Below are 18,637 nucleotides of genomic sequence, written 5' to 3' on the forward strand. Positions count from 1 at the left end.
ACGACAATTATGCAAAGATATACGAGAAATCCGCTGTCTAGTATTTTAGAAATAATGTTTTTCAATGTCCCAAGGGAAACCAGTGTCAGCAAAATAGGCATTCGTGAAGTGTGTTACTGAGATATTCCCAGAAAGCTCTAGTTTTATTCAGAGTTTAAAAACATTTGAATAAGGTTTCTTAAAAATAAAAATATATATTTTTGCTCTGTTGTGTTTAAATTTTCAACAAAATCATTTAAAACATCCAAATTAAAAAAATCAAAGTGTAACTACGACCAAAATATCTGAAATAAAAATAAATTTTTATTTGATTCCAATTTTCTGAGGTTTTTATTTAAATTTATGTTGTAATGTTTATCATGTTTTAGAATTATATCTTGAATAATTATTTGCTTCTAAAACTTTTAAGTATTATCAATTTTGATATTTTAAAAATATAAAATCTTACCAAAATCTAAGTTCTAAATAAAAAAACTCAAACTATATAAACAAGATTAAATTTTACCTGTTGGAAATAAGGGCCATTAAAATAATTATAATAACCGGGCCTAAGAAAAATGATAATATAAAAAATACTTATCCGTTATAACAAATCGTAACTATATATTTTATATTACTATATAGTAGATCGAATTATTTAGCATCAATTATAAAATTGAATATTAATACTATAATGGGATTTTTGGTCCCGGGGGTTTTTAAGTCAAAGAAACCGCAAAAGTCTGGAAATCGCACTTTATTCACTGCAGTCACGGGCTTGTACCTTAATATCTTTTAATATTAATATAAATACAATAAATTGCTTGCAAAGAAATAAGACAGTTGTAACTTTAACATACATGTAACCTTATCTTACAATAATAAAAGCACTGACCCGTACTAAAACCTTTTAATGGAATCCCGGAGCCACACTTCTTTATTAAATTGTGGTAAAGGAAGTAATAATCCTAGAAATAATCCTAGCTGACACGTAGGTTTTAAAGAATGTTGTGCATTTTCATAAATAAAGAAAATGAAGAATGATGTCGATGTTTAAATAGAACATCGACATCAACAATATATTACATTTTCTTGGGACATTAATTAAATAAACCTAAGAAATACTAGCTATTCATATAATTTTATGGGTTCTTTATTTAATATACATATAATACTATGCATTTCTATTTTTTTTGCTTTATAAAATATGCTGAAGTTAGGTATATAGCCTAAAAAGATTCGCAAGATAATCAAAAAGTCCCAGAAGTATACTGCGGAAAACCTTTGTCTTTTCGTTCATTTGAATTATAAAATAAATTTCATATATTTTAATAAAATATGCAATTTTTTTAAATAGTTTTTTATTTATATTCATTTCTGCTTTATAATATATTTTTTATGGTATTTTTTAAAAGAAAAGCATATTTTATTTTTCTTTTACCTTTGATAGAATTACTGAAAAATTATTATTTATATTTAAAAATAAATTATCTGGATAAAAATATTCTTTTTAATTTTCTTACACACACGAAACTAACAAATTTACATTTTAATTTATACAAAAAAATTAAATATTGTCATAATATAATACCACTATATTGGTAAATAAAGTCACGAAACTAATATTGTTGAATTTGTTGGATATTTATAAAATATAATTAAATATTTATTCTGATATACAGGGTGTTTCTTAAAGACGTGCTAATATTTAAGGAGGTGATTCCTGAACCTATTTTAAGAAAAAAAGTTCTTATGAACATATGTCCTAAAAGTCTTAACTTTTGAGATACAGGGTGATAAGTTTTTCAAAAAAAAATCAGTTTTGAAATAATAACTTAAACAATATAATAGACATTTTTACGAAATTCAATACGTGTATTCTATGTATCAAGACGCATTTTTTGATGTGCAAAGTGAAAATGTTTTTATTTTTTTAAGCGAAAACCATGCGTCGGACGAAAACAACCAAGAAATCAAATTTGCTAAGAAGTGATTGAAGATTTTAAAAATAATTTTTATTTTATGAAAAAGGAATGACAGTAGTATTTTTTTCACTAAAAATATTCAATAGAAGGGACGCCATTAACAGAAAAAAAATTCTTTTTGTACATTAAAAAGTGCGTCTTGATGCATGGAATACATGTACCAAATTTCATAAAAATGTCTACAATATTGTGTATTGTAGTAAGTTATTATTAAAAAACTTATTTTTTTTTGAAAACACCTTGTATCTCAAAAGTTGAGACGTTTAGGACATATGTTCAGATTAACTTTTTTTCTTAAAATGTGTCCGGGAATCACTCCCTTAAATATTAGCACGTCTTTAAGGAACACCCTGTATAAGAGTTCTAGAGTTCGTGTATTAAAAAAAAAAACCTCTTATACTGATTTTTTTTATTAAAATTACTAAAATTAAATTAATTTTAATAATTTAATTGAATATAATTTAAATTTATATTTATGTCAAATTACAAATGTAAATTCATTTTTCAAATTAATTAATTTTAAAACTACCAACTAGTTTTCATCAAAATATCTTAGTGCTAAAATTATGATTTTTGGATATTTTAGACTTGGATAAGATTTGTTACAAAATGCAAATATTATATAGGTACAGTAGTAAACTTAAAGTTGAAGTTTATAGTTTTGATAAATATATAATTATGTAATTTAAATATTCGCCCTTATAACCTTATATGAATCATTAATCTTAATAAAAATATAAAATTTTAAAAGGCTTTCTTAAATACTTGTTGCATCCGCAGTTAAATTTACGTTTTTTATAACTTTTTAAGTAATTAGTTAACCAATAATTTGTAAATACTATTTAAAATTCTAACAACTTAAATAAGATTTAATTTGAATTAAAGACTTAATAAAATGAGAGTTGTTTAATTTTATTAGAAACAAATAGTATACCCTAATTAAGAAAGTAGGTACGTCATATCCAAACCTGCTTTCTGAACTCTTAAACTTAGTGTGTGAATTGTTTGTTCCTTAAATTTAAAAAAAAATACGTACCTCAGCAAGTTAAATACCTATGCAAAATATTTTAAAGGTTTTATTTTAAAAATATATCCAAATTAGTCTTCTTATTTTAAGTTTTTTGATATGGGCTGACAAATATATAAAACTTGTCTCATTGCAAATAACTTGAAAAAAAAATACTTAAATTTAATCAGAATATTTTTAGATGCAAACATAAAAATTTAATAAATATTAAATTAGAATATTTGACTCTCATTTAAGTAAATTAAAAAACTATTGTTAAAGAATTCGAATGAAATAAATCACAGATAAAATTATTTAATATCATATATTTATTTTAATTTTTCAAGCTAATTAAAAAAAATTTATATATATTTGATATGGCTTTTCTATATTATGGGCTTTTTTAATAAATATAAAAATAAAAACAAAAATAAATCATTATTAAACTACAAACCTGTTGTTTATATAAGGATATATATATATATATATATATATAATACGTTAAAAAAATGGAATTCTTCTTTTTTTCAATTTAACAACTTCTTATATTTCGATATGCAAAAATGTTAGTATATAAAATGAATATTTTGAACCATAATCTTACCACATTTAAATTATTATACGTCGTTACTTATTTCATGCAAAAAAAAATATAAATAATGCATAAATAATAAGCATTTTATTGTGTAGTAATAAATATACACCAACTGAATATTTATTAAAAGCTTTAAATTGGTTAAATATTGAAAAATATGATACATTTTTCATAACCAAAATATATTTTACTAAAAAGTTACGGTTTATTCTTTTCAAATGCATAAACTTAAATAATTCCAATTTACCATCACCAAGCCATACATTGGTTGTAGAACTTAAAAAAGCAATTTTTAAGTTAATCTAGTACGTTTAAAAAAATAAATAGTCAAATATCTCGGCTTTTTAAAGTTTCTTTGTTCAATGTCCAGTTTTGTGCTTCTGAAAATAGACCAGTTGCATTAGTGATTTCCAAAATTATTTTAATTGCTACCTTGCTAAATAATAGTCTACTAATATGCATGCATTTTTATATAAATATATTCAAACATAAAACTAAAGTTTAGCCATCAATGCTTGTATCCACTTTATGTATTGGAGATCTTTTAGTCAAATCCTTTTTGTTTTTCTGGTTTACTGTTATTAGGAAGGAGAATCTTCTCATGTCAAAGACGTCCGATAACTTCCGGTACATGTACCTTTAAACACATCCACGCAGGTCTGCCGTCTGAGACCTCTTGGAGCCCGGTTTGATTTATATTTATCATTTATAATAAAACTTGTATTTAATAAACCTGTTGAAAACTGTTATATGTTAACGATAAACCTGTTGTTTTAATTTTAATATCTCAGAATAAAGCTTTATTTTAAATTTTGAAAGACCTTCCTTTTTAAGAAAGTTCGGCTATCTAAGGAACTTTTAGAGGAATGACAAATCCATGAGTCTAAGTGTGTGGCCACACATAAAACTGAAAGTTATTTTAATCCGCAAATTACATAAATAGTACAGAAATTAGGTGACGGTGATGTTGTATTACGGAAAAATTTATATTGCTTATAATTTATATTTAATTGAAAATGCAATATTTAAATTTAGAGTCGTATTTAATAAGCAAGCAGTTAAGATCTTGACAAAAGCAGGGAAACTTTTTTTTAAATGTTATTTTTTACATAGCAGTTTAAGAAGACATCCACACATTTTTTTTAATACACAAGGATGTCAATTAGTTCTTTAGACTTGTTATTAAAACTTACGCACAATATAACAAAAAAAACGATCGGATGAAGAAAGTCAATAACAGCAGAAGAGGAGAGGCTTATAATTTATCTAAGGTAAGTACTATTTACTCTAATAATTATTTTGCTGTTGTACTTTCATAATTTTTATTTATAATATAATTCTTAATTAAGACATGCTAGGAAAATATTGATTTGGTTGTTAGGTCTACATATTCACTAAATTAGGCGGCAGCTTAGAATGCCTATATTCAATAATTTAAGGGCGGCAGTGATATTAGATAGTTAAACCCTTGTATCCCCTGTCTCAAATGCTGTAATATAACCGACGCTGGCCATATTCATATTGTGATGATGGTGCAGAACATACAATTACATTTATTGATAATTCTCTCGTAATTGCTTCTTGGCTTTTGTTTTGGTTTTTCATTTTTGTGCAAAAAATCGAAATTTTTCATGACTGTTAAAAGACTCAAGAAATAATGATATGTCATCAGATTTTGATTCTTAATTAGAAAAATGTTGATTTGTAAGAAACTTTAATTAGCCGTAGCTTATAACCGTAACAGATTTTATTCAGGTATTAGATTGCCGCAATATATACATTATGTATTGACCCCAAAACCCTAATATACTTAATGTTTAATAATGAAAATTATTTATTTGTTGCTACTTTAATCAGAAGTACATTGAAAGTTGAGTCCAAACTGCTTGTAATTACTTAATTGAAAAAGTAACAAGTAGTTTTTTATATTTATTAAATAATTATTCTTCTAAGCCAATAATCTTAAAAAATAAAGGAATTTTATTCTAAAATAGTATAGAATTTTACAATAGTCAAGTGGACCGAACATCATTAGCATAAAAAAACAAAATGTTCAAATAAATTTAAAAACTAGCAAAATGTTTTCCTTATTGAGTTCCTTACTTAAAGATGAATGAAAAATCCAAAAAAGGTCTAACATACATTAATATAATCCTCTTTTGACTAAGACTCTTCGGAAGCTTTTTCTAAATTTCGCATCACAAAACCCATCATAATACATATTTAGTTTAATATCTGATTTTTTCATTAAATTTGTAATTTAAATTCTATTTTTTTAAAAGTTAAGTTTTTAGCTATAATGTAACTCAAATAAATGTATTAGTTGTTAATAATTATATAAACACTATTATTATTATATACATTGAAAAAGTAAGTTAGACTTGGTGAGTGATAAAAAAATTAAGTTGTTATTTATTGTTTAAATAACACTTAAATATTAAAGGTTTTAATATAATATTTATATTGAAAATGTCTTTAATAAAGCTCATTTGATATTTTTTAGCTTAAAATTAGCCTGGTTGAGCAAACTTATCTTACTACCAAGTTGCTTAGTTTGGGCACTAGATGGGGCTGAAGTGACACTCTTTAAATAATTTTTGTGCATTTAATTTTTTTTTATATATTCATTTGTTAGTAGCGTCAAAAAGGATATTTGGTTTCATAATAACAATATCTTTTTATTAAAATATTTTAACTAATAATTTAAAATGATTAGATAACTCAAATATATTTAGCATGATTTTATTATTTAAAAAAAAAAGTTAAAAAATATTACTATTTTTTTTTAAATATTAAAGAAACTCTTTCATAAATATTTTTAATAAAAATCAAATTTTAGGTATTATCAAATTTATAAGAACGTCATGTTTTTCTTACTCTTGCAAATAATGCGGCTCTATTTCGGCTTTTAAACTGTTTTGACATTGCTTTGTATTTTTTTGCTATTGCATTTTTATACGCACTAATGCTTGCAGTGTAATAATAATAAGTTCCATTTATTCACGGGAATGGACAAACTTTTCTCGTAAAAAAGTAGGATTATTATATTAATTATTTTAAATTATACTTTTTTTTTAATTTTTGCTATTTTTACCTTTTATAAAATGAGTTTCGAATTTTTTGTTACAATTAGTTTCAATGAAATCCGTTAGCTTGGCAATGTAATTATTATTTTAAGCGGACCTCACACGTTCAATATTATTGTCAATATTTTAATAAAGTCGTCATACGATTAATATTTCCTTCAAAGTTTAGTTTCTCAGCAAATTTTCGCCAGAAAACATCATGATAAATCCTCTTGGAAAAGTTTGTGTTGCTATTACGCTGGCCCGCATTGTGAAAATATTGAAGAAAAAAAGAAACAAAAAAAAGACGTTGAGTGAAATATTGGATATTACAGCAGGAAAAATTTACTCATGTAAATCTCCTGCATCACATAAAGACAGTAGAACCGAATGATTTCAAAAACTACTTTAGAATGAACTCCGAGATATATTAAGTACTGCTGAATTTGGTTACTCCAAGTATTAAAAAAAAAGATACGAATATGCTGACTTTATGTCTAAGATTTTTAGCAACAGAAAGATCTTTCGAAGATTTGAAATTTTCAACATTGATTTCCCCAACAATCAGTGAAATAATTATGGAAACCTGTGAAGCGATTATCTATGTTTTAAAAGAATTTATTAAGGTAAGAAAAATATAGTTTACAAATAAATATAATTTTCTACTATCTATGAATTAACATATTGAAAAAATAATGTTAGTTTTAAATTTGAAAGGTATTATAAAATTTTTGTAGTGATAATATCTGAGGGTATCCAGGAGTTTGTTGTGGTGGTTGTTGGTGTGGCAGTTGTGTTTCTAAACATTCTAAAACATACTGATCTTGGGGTTGGAGTGATTGAAGAGGTGTCGAAGTAGTTGAATATGAATAACCCATACTGTGGTTGGAGGTAGGTGCCCAACTTTGAGCCGATGTTAAACGTGATGAAGGGCTATGATTTGAATAATTAATTTTTACGGAGTCTCTGTGTCTTTTATCATCCTTTGACAGATAGTTGCAGGCAAGAGATAATAATTTGGTTTCTTCCGATTCTTTTTTCGTTGGTTTTGTCTTTTTGGGTATTGATGTTTCTGCAGATAGGGGATTCTGATCTTCTGATTTGATCTGAAAGTAAAAAACGGTTTTTATTTAATTTATTTCTTTGCAGATTTTACTAAAAGAAGAGGAGTGGGAACGGGTTGCCTCAGAGTTTAACGAAAAATTGAATTTTTGGAATTGCCTAGGTGCTATAGACGGCAAACATATTAATATTATTAAACCACCACGGAAATGCAGGGTCCAGATATTTTAACTGTAAAGGATATCACAGTCTGGTGTTGATGGCCATTGTAGAAGCCAATTACAATTTTTTGATGGTTGACGTAGGATAAAACCGTAGAATTTCAGATGGTGGCATGGTCTACAATACAAAATTTTGGGAGTTGCTACGAAATAATATGTTAAATATTCCCGAACCCCTTAAAATTTTCAGCTACAGATGTCTACTGTCGTTATGTGCCTTTGCTTTGGGTATTACCTTAATGAAACCATATAATCAAAAACACGCGACAAGATCTTAACGTATTTTTAATTACCGTTTATCCAGAGCCCAAAGAGTAGTGGAAAATTGAAAAGAGAGAGAGAAAGAAATTTTTCAGAAGCCAATAAATTTGTCCCCGGAAAAAGTCGCTACAGTTACATTGGCATGTTGCTATCTACATAATTTTTTAATGCAAAAAACAAGGAATATTTTACAAATATTGTTTTAATAACAGAAAATTTGAAAACAGGTCAATTTTAAGTGGGAACTGAAAGGTCAGAAAACGAATTGATTCCACTTCGAAAAGGCACATTCACAAACTATTCCAAAAATGCGAAAGAAGTCAGAGATCATTCTGAAAATTACTTCAATAAGGAGAGACAGATACCTTGGCAGGACAGTATAGTTTAGAAACTATAAAAACAGGGTTAAGAGTATATGTACAAGAAAAAATAAGAATAAATTGCTAGTATCTACATTTTCCACATCTTTTGAAAATTGTTCTTTGAGTCTTTTAAAATCTCTATTAAAAAGTCATCTTTTAAAAAAGTTTCCAAAATATCCATGATGTTGGCTCATAAATGTCGCCAGTGGAATTACCTGTTCTTTGAGAATCTTTGATTTTTTTAACTTCCTTTCTATAGTTGGTTCTTAATGAGGTAATTTTCTTTTTCACGTCTTTTTCGCATCTTTTTTAATTTTTTTATATATTTCCACCAAACGTTTGTAGCACTTATTTTTCTGATCTCTGCCAGTATACTTCTTTAATGAAACATTCCAAAGTATTGGATTTTCTCTATATACACTTATAAATGTTTTTAAAACTTCGCGTTCATCAATTTCTCTTGGTTTAATTAAATCGATCAATGATTCTGCTGGTAAAACCGGAGACGGCGACGGCAAATACGTTGTTTCTTCGTCTAAAGAGCAACTGATGCAAATTACGCAAACATTGTCAATATGGCCCTCAGACGATCAAAATATTGACAATAAATTTAGTTAGGGCCACAATATTTTTGAAATTGTGAAAATCCTTCAATATATTGACAATATTCAAATGAACCTCCTCGAATGGTCAATAATATTGTCAATGTCGTCGTCCATATGACAAATATTGATAATAATGACCGTGTGAGGTCCGCTTTAGTTATTATCTAATTTAATGAACCTATTTTACTTATGACGCTTTTGTATATTAAAATATGAAATTTAATTAATCATTAAAATATATAAAAATATATATTTATTAAATTTCTTGATTAAGTATATGTGTGTAATATGTTTTCCCAAGCATGGAATGAATATTGGTAAAAAAAAAAAACTTTTACCAGTGTAACCATACAACCGCGCCTCCCTCCCCCCCCCCCCCACCCCCCAGCAAAAAACAGACAGCACAAGACAGTCTCTTTTTTGCTTAAGGATCATAACTTCCGTAAATACAGCAACCCTTCTGGAAAAGTCCCGGAACGAAAACGATATTCCGTATATTTTGCCGCAATTTCCCTTTATTATGCATATTTCAGCTTCCGTTATAAAGCCCTAATAGGGATCGAAATACCTTGCCCAAGGGAAATCTAAACTTCTGTGTTCGTCTTCTAAGTTTTAATAAACATTTTCCAAGAAGAATTTTATGAAATATATAAGAAATATTTGATAAGATTTAAAAAAAAAATTATTCCCTTTAAAATGATTTATCTTATTGATATGTTTCTCAAATGTTTCAACGTATTCTCAAAGTAACTATTATCACTAATTTTTTTTTTTGGCGAGGATCTGACTTTTTTAATTGCTAAAAACTTAAATAATTTTAAATCTTTATTTTTTTTTCTCGTGATTTAAAATTAAATTAATTAAAAGCTTAATAAGGTTATTAAACTAGTGGTTATTTGTTTTAAACGCGACGAATCCTAATTTAAATATGTCAAAAAACGAAGTTGTAAATTATGATATTTATTGAAGCTTTCGCGTCAGTTTTTATTCATGTTAATATAGTTCGGATTATTAAGATAGTTTATGTCTTTTTTTGATTTTTACTTTTTGGATTAATTTTTTTTTTGGTTAATTTTTGTGTCAAAATAAAGTTTTTAAATAAAGAACGGTCAGATTTATTGCTTTGTTATAAAAGAGCATTTCGCAATGTAAATGATGCATTTTAAATGTACACAAAGTTGTATCCAGAAAGACCAATCCCAAGTTTTATAATATTTGCCAGGCTAGAAAGAAATTTACGCGAATATGGTTCTTTTGAGAACCGGCTGAAAAATCGGCTTAACTGTCTCAAACATTTTAGCTTTAATTGATTATTTTTATTATTTATTTTAGGATTCATTAGTTAAAAAAATATTTTAAATAGCGATTGTTTCCTTAAAGAAGTGCAGAAAGAGACTAGAATTTCAAAAATATTGCGTCGAAATGAGTTTAGACCTTATCGATGTAGACGGATTCAACATTTAAGACCATACGATGATCGGATTCGAAGAATATTTTGTAGATAGCTTTTATAAAGTCGAAGGCGTGTTCGAACTTACCAAAAAGATTTTGTGGAGCGACGAGAGTCAATTTTGTAATGAGGGTTGGTTTAACAGAAATATCTACTATCGTTAGACTCAAGGGTAATCAATATTTTCATCGAGAAACAGGTTTCCAAGAGATGTTCTTCATAAATGTTTGGCTGGGAATACTCGACACACGAGTAGTTGGACCATTTTTCTTCAATGTACGTTTAACTGGAAAAGTATATAATACTTTTGGTTGATATCCCTACTGATGTAATAAGAAACATTTTCAACATGACGGTGCACCTACACATCGATATCGGAGTTGTACACGGTATCTGAAGAATTTTAAACCACATCCTTGGATTGGTAATAACGGTCCTATAAAGTGGCTCGCCAGATCACCTGATATAACATCCATAGATTTTTATTTTTTTTTTATGGGATTTTAATAAGATATTAAAAACTTTATTAAATAAGTTAATGTATGACAGCTAAGCAAATTAAACACTCATAAACTAAAAAATATTTAAAAAACCACGTCATTTTGTATCTAAAATGGAATTGTTATTAATATTACCACTTTTATATTAGTTTAGCGTTTTTAAACATTTTTATATAATAACTAAAAAGAGAAACTTTTCACTGTATTAATAAGTAATTAATTTACAATTTTAAAAAAATCATATTAAAGAAAAATTGCTAATGATGGTTATTATTACGTCGAAATGTTGAGAAGCGTATAAATAAGTTATATCATTTTAAAGGGAATAAAAAATGCTTTTAAAATAAGTTATAAAAAATGTATTTAAAAAAAAAATTAAAGGTGTCATAAAAAAAATTAAAGGTGAAGTTTTAAAGAGCACAAAAAATTATAAAACTTTGTAATTAAAATTAAGTTTCTTAAGTCAATAGTTTTAGAAATAATAATTAAAATAAAATTTGGCGTTTTTTATAAATCACCCTATTATTCACTATCTAATAAACATTTTGCAAGTGGGCATTATATAGGAGCTCTATACTTTTTTAACACTTTGTGCATCATGTTCAGAAAAATTATATAGTAACATTGGAATAGTTTCCTTAAGAGGACTAAAACATTTATCTTACATGAATTTTAGTTAAAGTTCGTGAAGAAACAACCGACATTACTACATTGCTTTATTAATCACTTAATTATTAATCACTGTCTCCTTTATATACAGATTGGCAAATAAAAGATTGCACCTAGGCATTATAAATGGCAACACCGCTTCTCTGGCGGATTCCGATTGCTCAATTTGTTATTTTCGCCACGGCACAATCAGCAGACTATTTTTTTTTATTTGTAATAAAAAGAATTAATAAATTACAGTACTTGTGCTTTTACAGTACTAACTCTACTCTCAAAGAAAAATGAACCGAACTGCAAAAACTGCATGGTAATAATAATATTATATTGGCTTTATCCAAATAAAATATCTCAATAAAATAAGTTTATTTTATTAATCCATCAAATCCTGTAGACAATAGCTTGATGCAGTTCTACAGTACGCATATATATAAGAATGGTATCACGAGTGGTCTTACCTTGGAACCAGTGGCCGAGTCTGACGTAAGCAAAATAGGGTTTGAAATTAAAAGTAAGGCAGTTGCTAGTAATTTATTCAACTCAATTCAACCATGTTGCCCTATATCAATCTTTACATAACTCATATTATTAATGTATGCATTCAAACTGCTTTCTTTCCACATTGCTGGAATATATGCTTACATAATTTCTTTGCCTAAGGTGGCTACGCTTACTAATCTGAGTCACATTCATTTAAGAAGCATTCTTCCTGCGCTTTCAAAACTACTGGAAAAAATTATTTAGAAGCAAATTAGATAATTTACTTGTAAATTTAATATTATTCCTTTCAATCAATTTGGTTTTCGGTCGTGTTCTGAGTATTCCTCCGCTATGGCAGATGCCACAGATTTTGGTAGATTATACAAAGGCTTTTGATATACTAAATCACCACATTCTAATAACAATTCTTCATTTTATTTGATTCAGTATGTCAGCTATCGAGCTATTAAAGTCATATTTAGCTAACAGGCTACAGGAAGTCACAGTCACATATTAAGAGATAAGTCTTCGGACCGTCTCTTTGTTAGTAATAAAGTGCCACAAATATATTGCGACCAGTGCTCTATACAATCAACTTTAAGTATTGCATTCACTTCTGTCTAACAGCAACTGAAAATTAACTCTTTAAAGTCGAAATTCATCTTATTTGATAATAGTTTGATAACTCTGATAACTCAAGAGAAGCTGTCCAAGAAGGCTTGAAACTCCAAATCGATAATGTTGTAAAGCCTTATGTGACTAAATCGAAAAGTTTGGTTTGGATTTTAACAGCGACTTGCGGTTCCGGGTTCATTATACTCAAAAGTTAAAGAATGTCTATTGAACGCTTCACCTTGTTTACTTTAGTCGCCATTGTCTGCAAAAGGATCTAAAAATATTGTTATGCAATTCTCTAGTGCTCACCCACTTTAGTTTTAGTGCTAAGTGACGTTGTTTATAGGCCATGTCTTGATAATTATGAAGCAAGACGAATTCGAAAAGTTCATGTTAAATTCATGTTTACGTCAAATTTATGGAATCCGTAGGCATGAACATATTACGCCTTTTTTACGCAGAGCAACGTGGCTTAACATGTACAATCGTCGGATTCTAATCACAATTTTTTTTGTTTTAAAATAGTTAAAACCAAAACACCTGATTATTTATTTTAATTTAGGGTAGATGTGCGCGGTCATCCTTTGCGCTGTATCTCTACAATATCTTTTTCACATACTGCTCCCAAAGCTGTAAATCTACCAGCGCATATGCTACCTAATTCTTCTTTAGTTACTTTTAAAAGTAAGATTAAAAAAACTTTTTTCACCTACTAACTAATGTTAGTAGGTGATCTTGACTTCTTCTTTACGGCAGAGGTATAAAATGTTACTACCTTGTGGTTTCACACAATCTTGGCCATTAGAGAATGTGCACCATACTCTCATGTCACTTTTGTCACATTCGTTTTACTTCTCATTGTTTGTGTAAATGCTCAATCTTGATTATAAATAACAATTTGATAATAAATTATATTTATAAATAATAATCAGTGTAGTTATAAATTTTCCTATTAGAATCATTTGTTGTATTCTGAAATTTTAGATACTTAAAATTTAGAGGATTATAACATTTAAAATAAGTTAGGTTAGAGAAAAATATATTACAAATTAAATATTACTTGACTTTCATTAGTATTTTCGTATATCTCAAATTAAATTCTTATTAAAAGGCACTAAAATATATTAACATTACATATTAAATTAATAAAATCATTCTAGATACACGCCGAGATACATAATTTTTTTAACATGTGATATTAACATAAATTTCAATATTTAAATGTAAATACTACAAATTATAATAAAACCAAAGTTATTTTATAATCATATAATCCGTAAAAAAATTACAATGTATATGTATAATAATTATAAGATTTTAATCGCTGTTTCTATCTAGAAAGGTAAACTTTAAAAATCGTAGAGTACTATACCCATGGTACTATAAAAGTATATTTTTTTAATTTTAAAGCTGCGAAAAAACTAGCTATTCACACTTTTAGTATGCCTCTGTTAACAGTATTATATTTCCAGACAACATTATCAAGGCGTAACTTAATACACATCTAATAAAAGAGCTCCGCTTTTATTAAGTAACAGAAGAAGACACTTTGATTAGCTAGAAAGACTGGTTTTAGATTACTAAAGGTTCATTGTGTAAGATATTATGGCTCTAGTTTCACCCTTTCTCTTTGAAAATTTCTTAGATTTTTTAGTGCTTGGATATATTTCAGATGAATAAATGTTGTTACTGCATGTGAAGTAAACAAAGATGTGCCATTATGCTTTTTTTTTAATAAAGTTATAGGCCTTAAGAGCATTGCTTTTTTTTTTTGAAAAAGTTTTTGAAGAACAGTTTTTTTTAGTAAAGACAGCAATTTTGACAATACAATATTCGAAAAGGACAAATTGCAGTAAATCATTACTTTTTGGGGAATACAAGAATTATTAGACCAAAATTGTGTTGTTTTTTAAGGTGATAAACTTTGAAAAATAGTTTTCTTAATATTTCTGATACAATTGTTATTATTTGTTATAAATAAAGAAAACATTGGAAAGTATCTGTAATTTTGTGTAAGATGTTTTCTTTATTTCTCTTTCACAGAAATAACAAGTTCTGGAAATAGAACCGGTATCTTTGACCTATTGTTTCAGATATTATTTCCCGATACCGATGCGCCAGGTACCTAACCTTTTAAAATAGTGATATATAGTGTATAATAATAATAATAATAATAATAATAATAATAATAATAATAATAATAATAATAATAATAATAATAATAATAATAATAATAATAATAATAATAATAATAATAATAATAATAATAATAATAATAATAATAAGGACTTTATTTGTACATTCACATTTTAGATAACAGATTGACAAATCAAAATTTAAAAAAATAAAATATAAGTAAATAATTAAAAAGGCGAGGTTCAGTTTGTCAGATTATAAATCTAACAACTGTTCAGCTAAACATAATATCTGGGATATGTAAATCTTAAGAATATAATTAATTAAATCATAAATTTATTTTTTCAAGCCATGACTGGTTAACTTATATACTTGATTGCTTTGTATAAATTAGAATTGTAACTAATACAATTTTTGGGAGTAATTTTAAGAGCGGAACATATTCTCTGAAGCATGTTATCCAAAAGATTAATATTAATGAACTTAATTAAATGAATCCTAATTCGAAGTACAATCTTTATAATAAAACTACCTTCCCTTTCTCTTCCTGTTAAATATCTCTAAGCCCTTATAACTTTATGTATTTTTTTATTTCAAATTAGGAGGCAAAGTTTTGGTTTAAAGATATCACAGGGAAAGAGCAACAAGTACCTTATACAAATTCTTAATAATATTTAAATTAGATGTTATATCGTAAATATTATCAGACTATTTCAAGATTTAAAAGTTGCTCAAATTTTTTCGAATTATCCGATAAATATTGTATATAACGATATCAAAGTATGTTTAGTTTTTTAGTGAAACTTTTTTAACTCTTTCGTAAAACATTGTGATAATATTAAGTTGACAATTTCCAAGTTATTATTTTTTAGGTGATAAATTCTTAATTTTAGATTTTCATAGTATTTTTTTTCAATTTTGAAAAAAAGTTAATAAATTAAACGACTAGAAATTATCAAATTATTTTAATAAATAATTATTGCATTTTAAAAGTGTAGTAATAGTTTTTATAGTTCTTATACCTTTTGATATTACTAACATCGCGTCAGAGAATTTCTGTTTAAAAGCCTTTTAATATTCAAAGCCTCATAGACATTTTATAGAAAAAAGTTCCTTTAGCTAATATCAAAAATAATGCAAATATTGCAAAACACAAGTGGAAGAACCTAGAAGTTCATATAAGCTTTTAATAATACTATGTAAATTACTAATTATTAGATAACCAATTTTGACAATACATGCCCCTTATACCTCATGTATCCATTTTTAAATTAGTTTAAAGTTTTTTACATTTTCCAAGTTTTTTAGGTACATTGCTTAGAATTTAATTGGAAAAAATAGCAAAAGCCTATACTTATAACATCAAGGACTGAATAAGCCTTATTGTCAAAAGATATCACATATTATCTAGAAAGCGTAATAATCGTAGCCAGAATTAGAGAATTATTATTGAATCCAGATATTAAAATAGACATTAAATTGGCAAAAAAATTTTAAAAACATATATATATACTATAAATAAAAAATAATAAAAAAACAAGAATTAGCAGTAAAAAAACTGTGCTAAACCCAATCCAACTGATGGCATAAAGTCTTTGTATGTTGACTTTAACGGGGAAATAAAAAACATCACCAAAGACTTACAGCAGAATTAGTATTCAATCAAACAAATAAGCACAACGATTATGAAAGGAGGAGAAATATAACAAGGAAAGAGTCTTTACTGAAAATTAGGACAAAAGAATATTTGTGATGAATAGGTCAGGAAAAGCAAATTAAGTTTGGTTCAAAGCAATACGATACATTTTGTATAGGGAGCAACATTGGAGCAAGATGCAGCCTATATCACACAAAAACAAGGAATCTTCAGCCGGCCCAGTATTGATATTCCCTACATCTGGATACCTCCTTTATACATGACTGGATATCTGTGGATTAGTTGTTGTTTTTAATTTATACTAAAAAATGTTTTGAGATACTTTGCAACCGAGACGCCATGCTAAATTTAAAACAGAGACAATAAAATTGCGAAAATTTTGTAGAAATAGCTCATTTTTCACTTAGAGGATCAATACCGGCACATAAAATAGTTGTCGGCAAATAACGTCAATTTGCCAGTAAAACGTGGTCCAAAACTGAGGAATGCCACAATAATTCTTCAAAATCTCAGACTGAGTCATCGGAATCCTTAGTAATGATGCCTCCGCAGCAGAATAATCGATACAATCAAATGCTTATAAAAAAATCAAAGAAAGTCTCTGCATCACTAATAAGCTCTATCCAAAAAGAAAAATGTAAAAACATTGGTATGTATATGCTTTATTTTTAAAAAGGAGACCCTGCTAATTGTAATATTCTTTTCCATGATTTTGGATAAATTAAATATTATTATGTTTAAATATATCGGAAAATAAAATTACATAAGAATCTTTAAAATTCTCTCAAACCAGTTTAAAACAAGAAGAATTATTTTATATAGTGTATTAACAATATAGAAATAATATAAATAAAGTAAAATATAAAACAACAATCTAAAAAAAAATTACCCCAATTTTTGTTTAATAAATTTATCAGGTAATTTGTAAATCCAATAATTAGTATAAGCTTTTAAAATAATTGCACTTGTTTTTCTTAATAAATTCAATTATCCAGAACTCCCCCGAAATGAAATCCTTAAGAAAGAAGCATTTCCAGTTTATATAGATTTAATGGACGAAGCAACTGAGTAACTATACGAAATGGAATATTAACGGTTACTAAAATCAGGAAATTAAATTTATGTGGATCAATAAGTCATTACCACAGTTACTTAATGGCGTTAAGAGGGTTTTATCGAATTTCCAGAATAATTCGAACATCGCCACGGGGACGAAGCTGAAAGTAAACGCTCAATGGAGCGCTACGAGAAGTTTTTGTTTAAGTAAAATTCTAGAGAATCGTACTATTATATATTTTACTACAGTAAAATTTGTAGTTATTAAACTGAAAGTGAAAACAGATAATAAGAATACAGAAACAGATTATAACAGAATAATTCAGATTTTTTTTTTATTTTAAAATTCATGTATCGAATTTGTTGCATCGGACTTAATAAATAAAAGATTTAGTGATATAATTAAGAATGCAGCCCCTTCTGTTAATAAAAATTTGAATAAATATTTTTGATCACTAGAAAAACATTTTTATAGTGATCTAAAAACTAAATTGCTTGAGAAGGTTTTACATAAGTAAATCATTATCTTGCTTGATAATTATCTTGCCAATAACTATTATAACTGTCCATTAGGACAACCCCCAAAAAAACGGCCGCACTTCTGTTTTGCGTATTATTTTAGATAATATTGAGCACTTTCAGATACGTTCATTTATTATTTATATTAGGTTAACCATAATATTAAAGTACTTACATATTTTAAAAATTAAACACATTTTTTATTAAGCTACCGGTAGGCTAAAATTACTCTGTAAGATGGACATTGGGAAAGTTAACTTAGTAAACTTATACTTGCGGTAAATTTACTTAGTTACTTAAAGTGACATTAATCATATTTCATAAAAATTTTAAACTAACTCTGAGATATAGCTAAAGTTCTAGGCTAAAAAAAACCTATTATAAGAAATAAAATTAAGGTATTGTCATTATATTCAT

At 26.8% G+C, this 18,637-nt stretch overlaps 1 protein-coding gene across 5 annotated transcripts in view; it reads left to right on the forward strand.

Annotated features, from left to right (window-relative positions):
• Positions 1-18,637, forward strand: part of LOC126738818 (teneurin-a) — a 1,182,227-nt gene that overhangs the window by 835,611 nt on the left and 327,979 nt on the right. The window lies entirely within an intron of this gene.

This window comes from Anthonomus grandis, chromosome 7, assembly GCF_022605725.1.
Source record: "Anthonomus grandis grandis chromosome 7, icAntGran1.3, whole genome shotgun sequence".
NCBI lineage: Eukaryota > Metazoa > Arthropoda > Insecta > Coleoptera > Curculionidae > Anthonomus > Anthonomus grandis.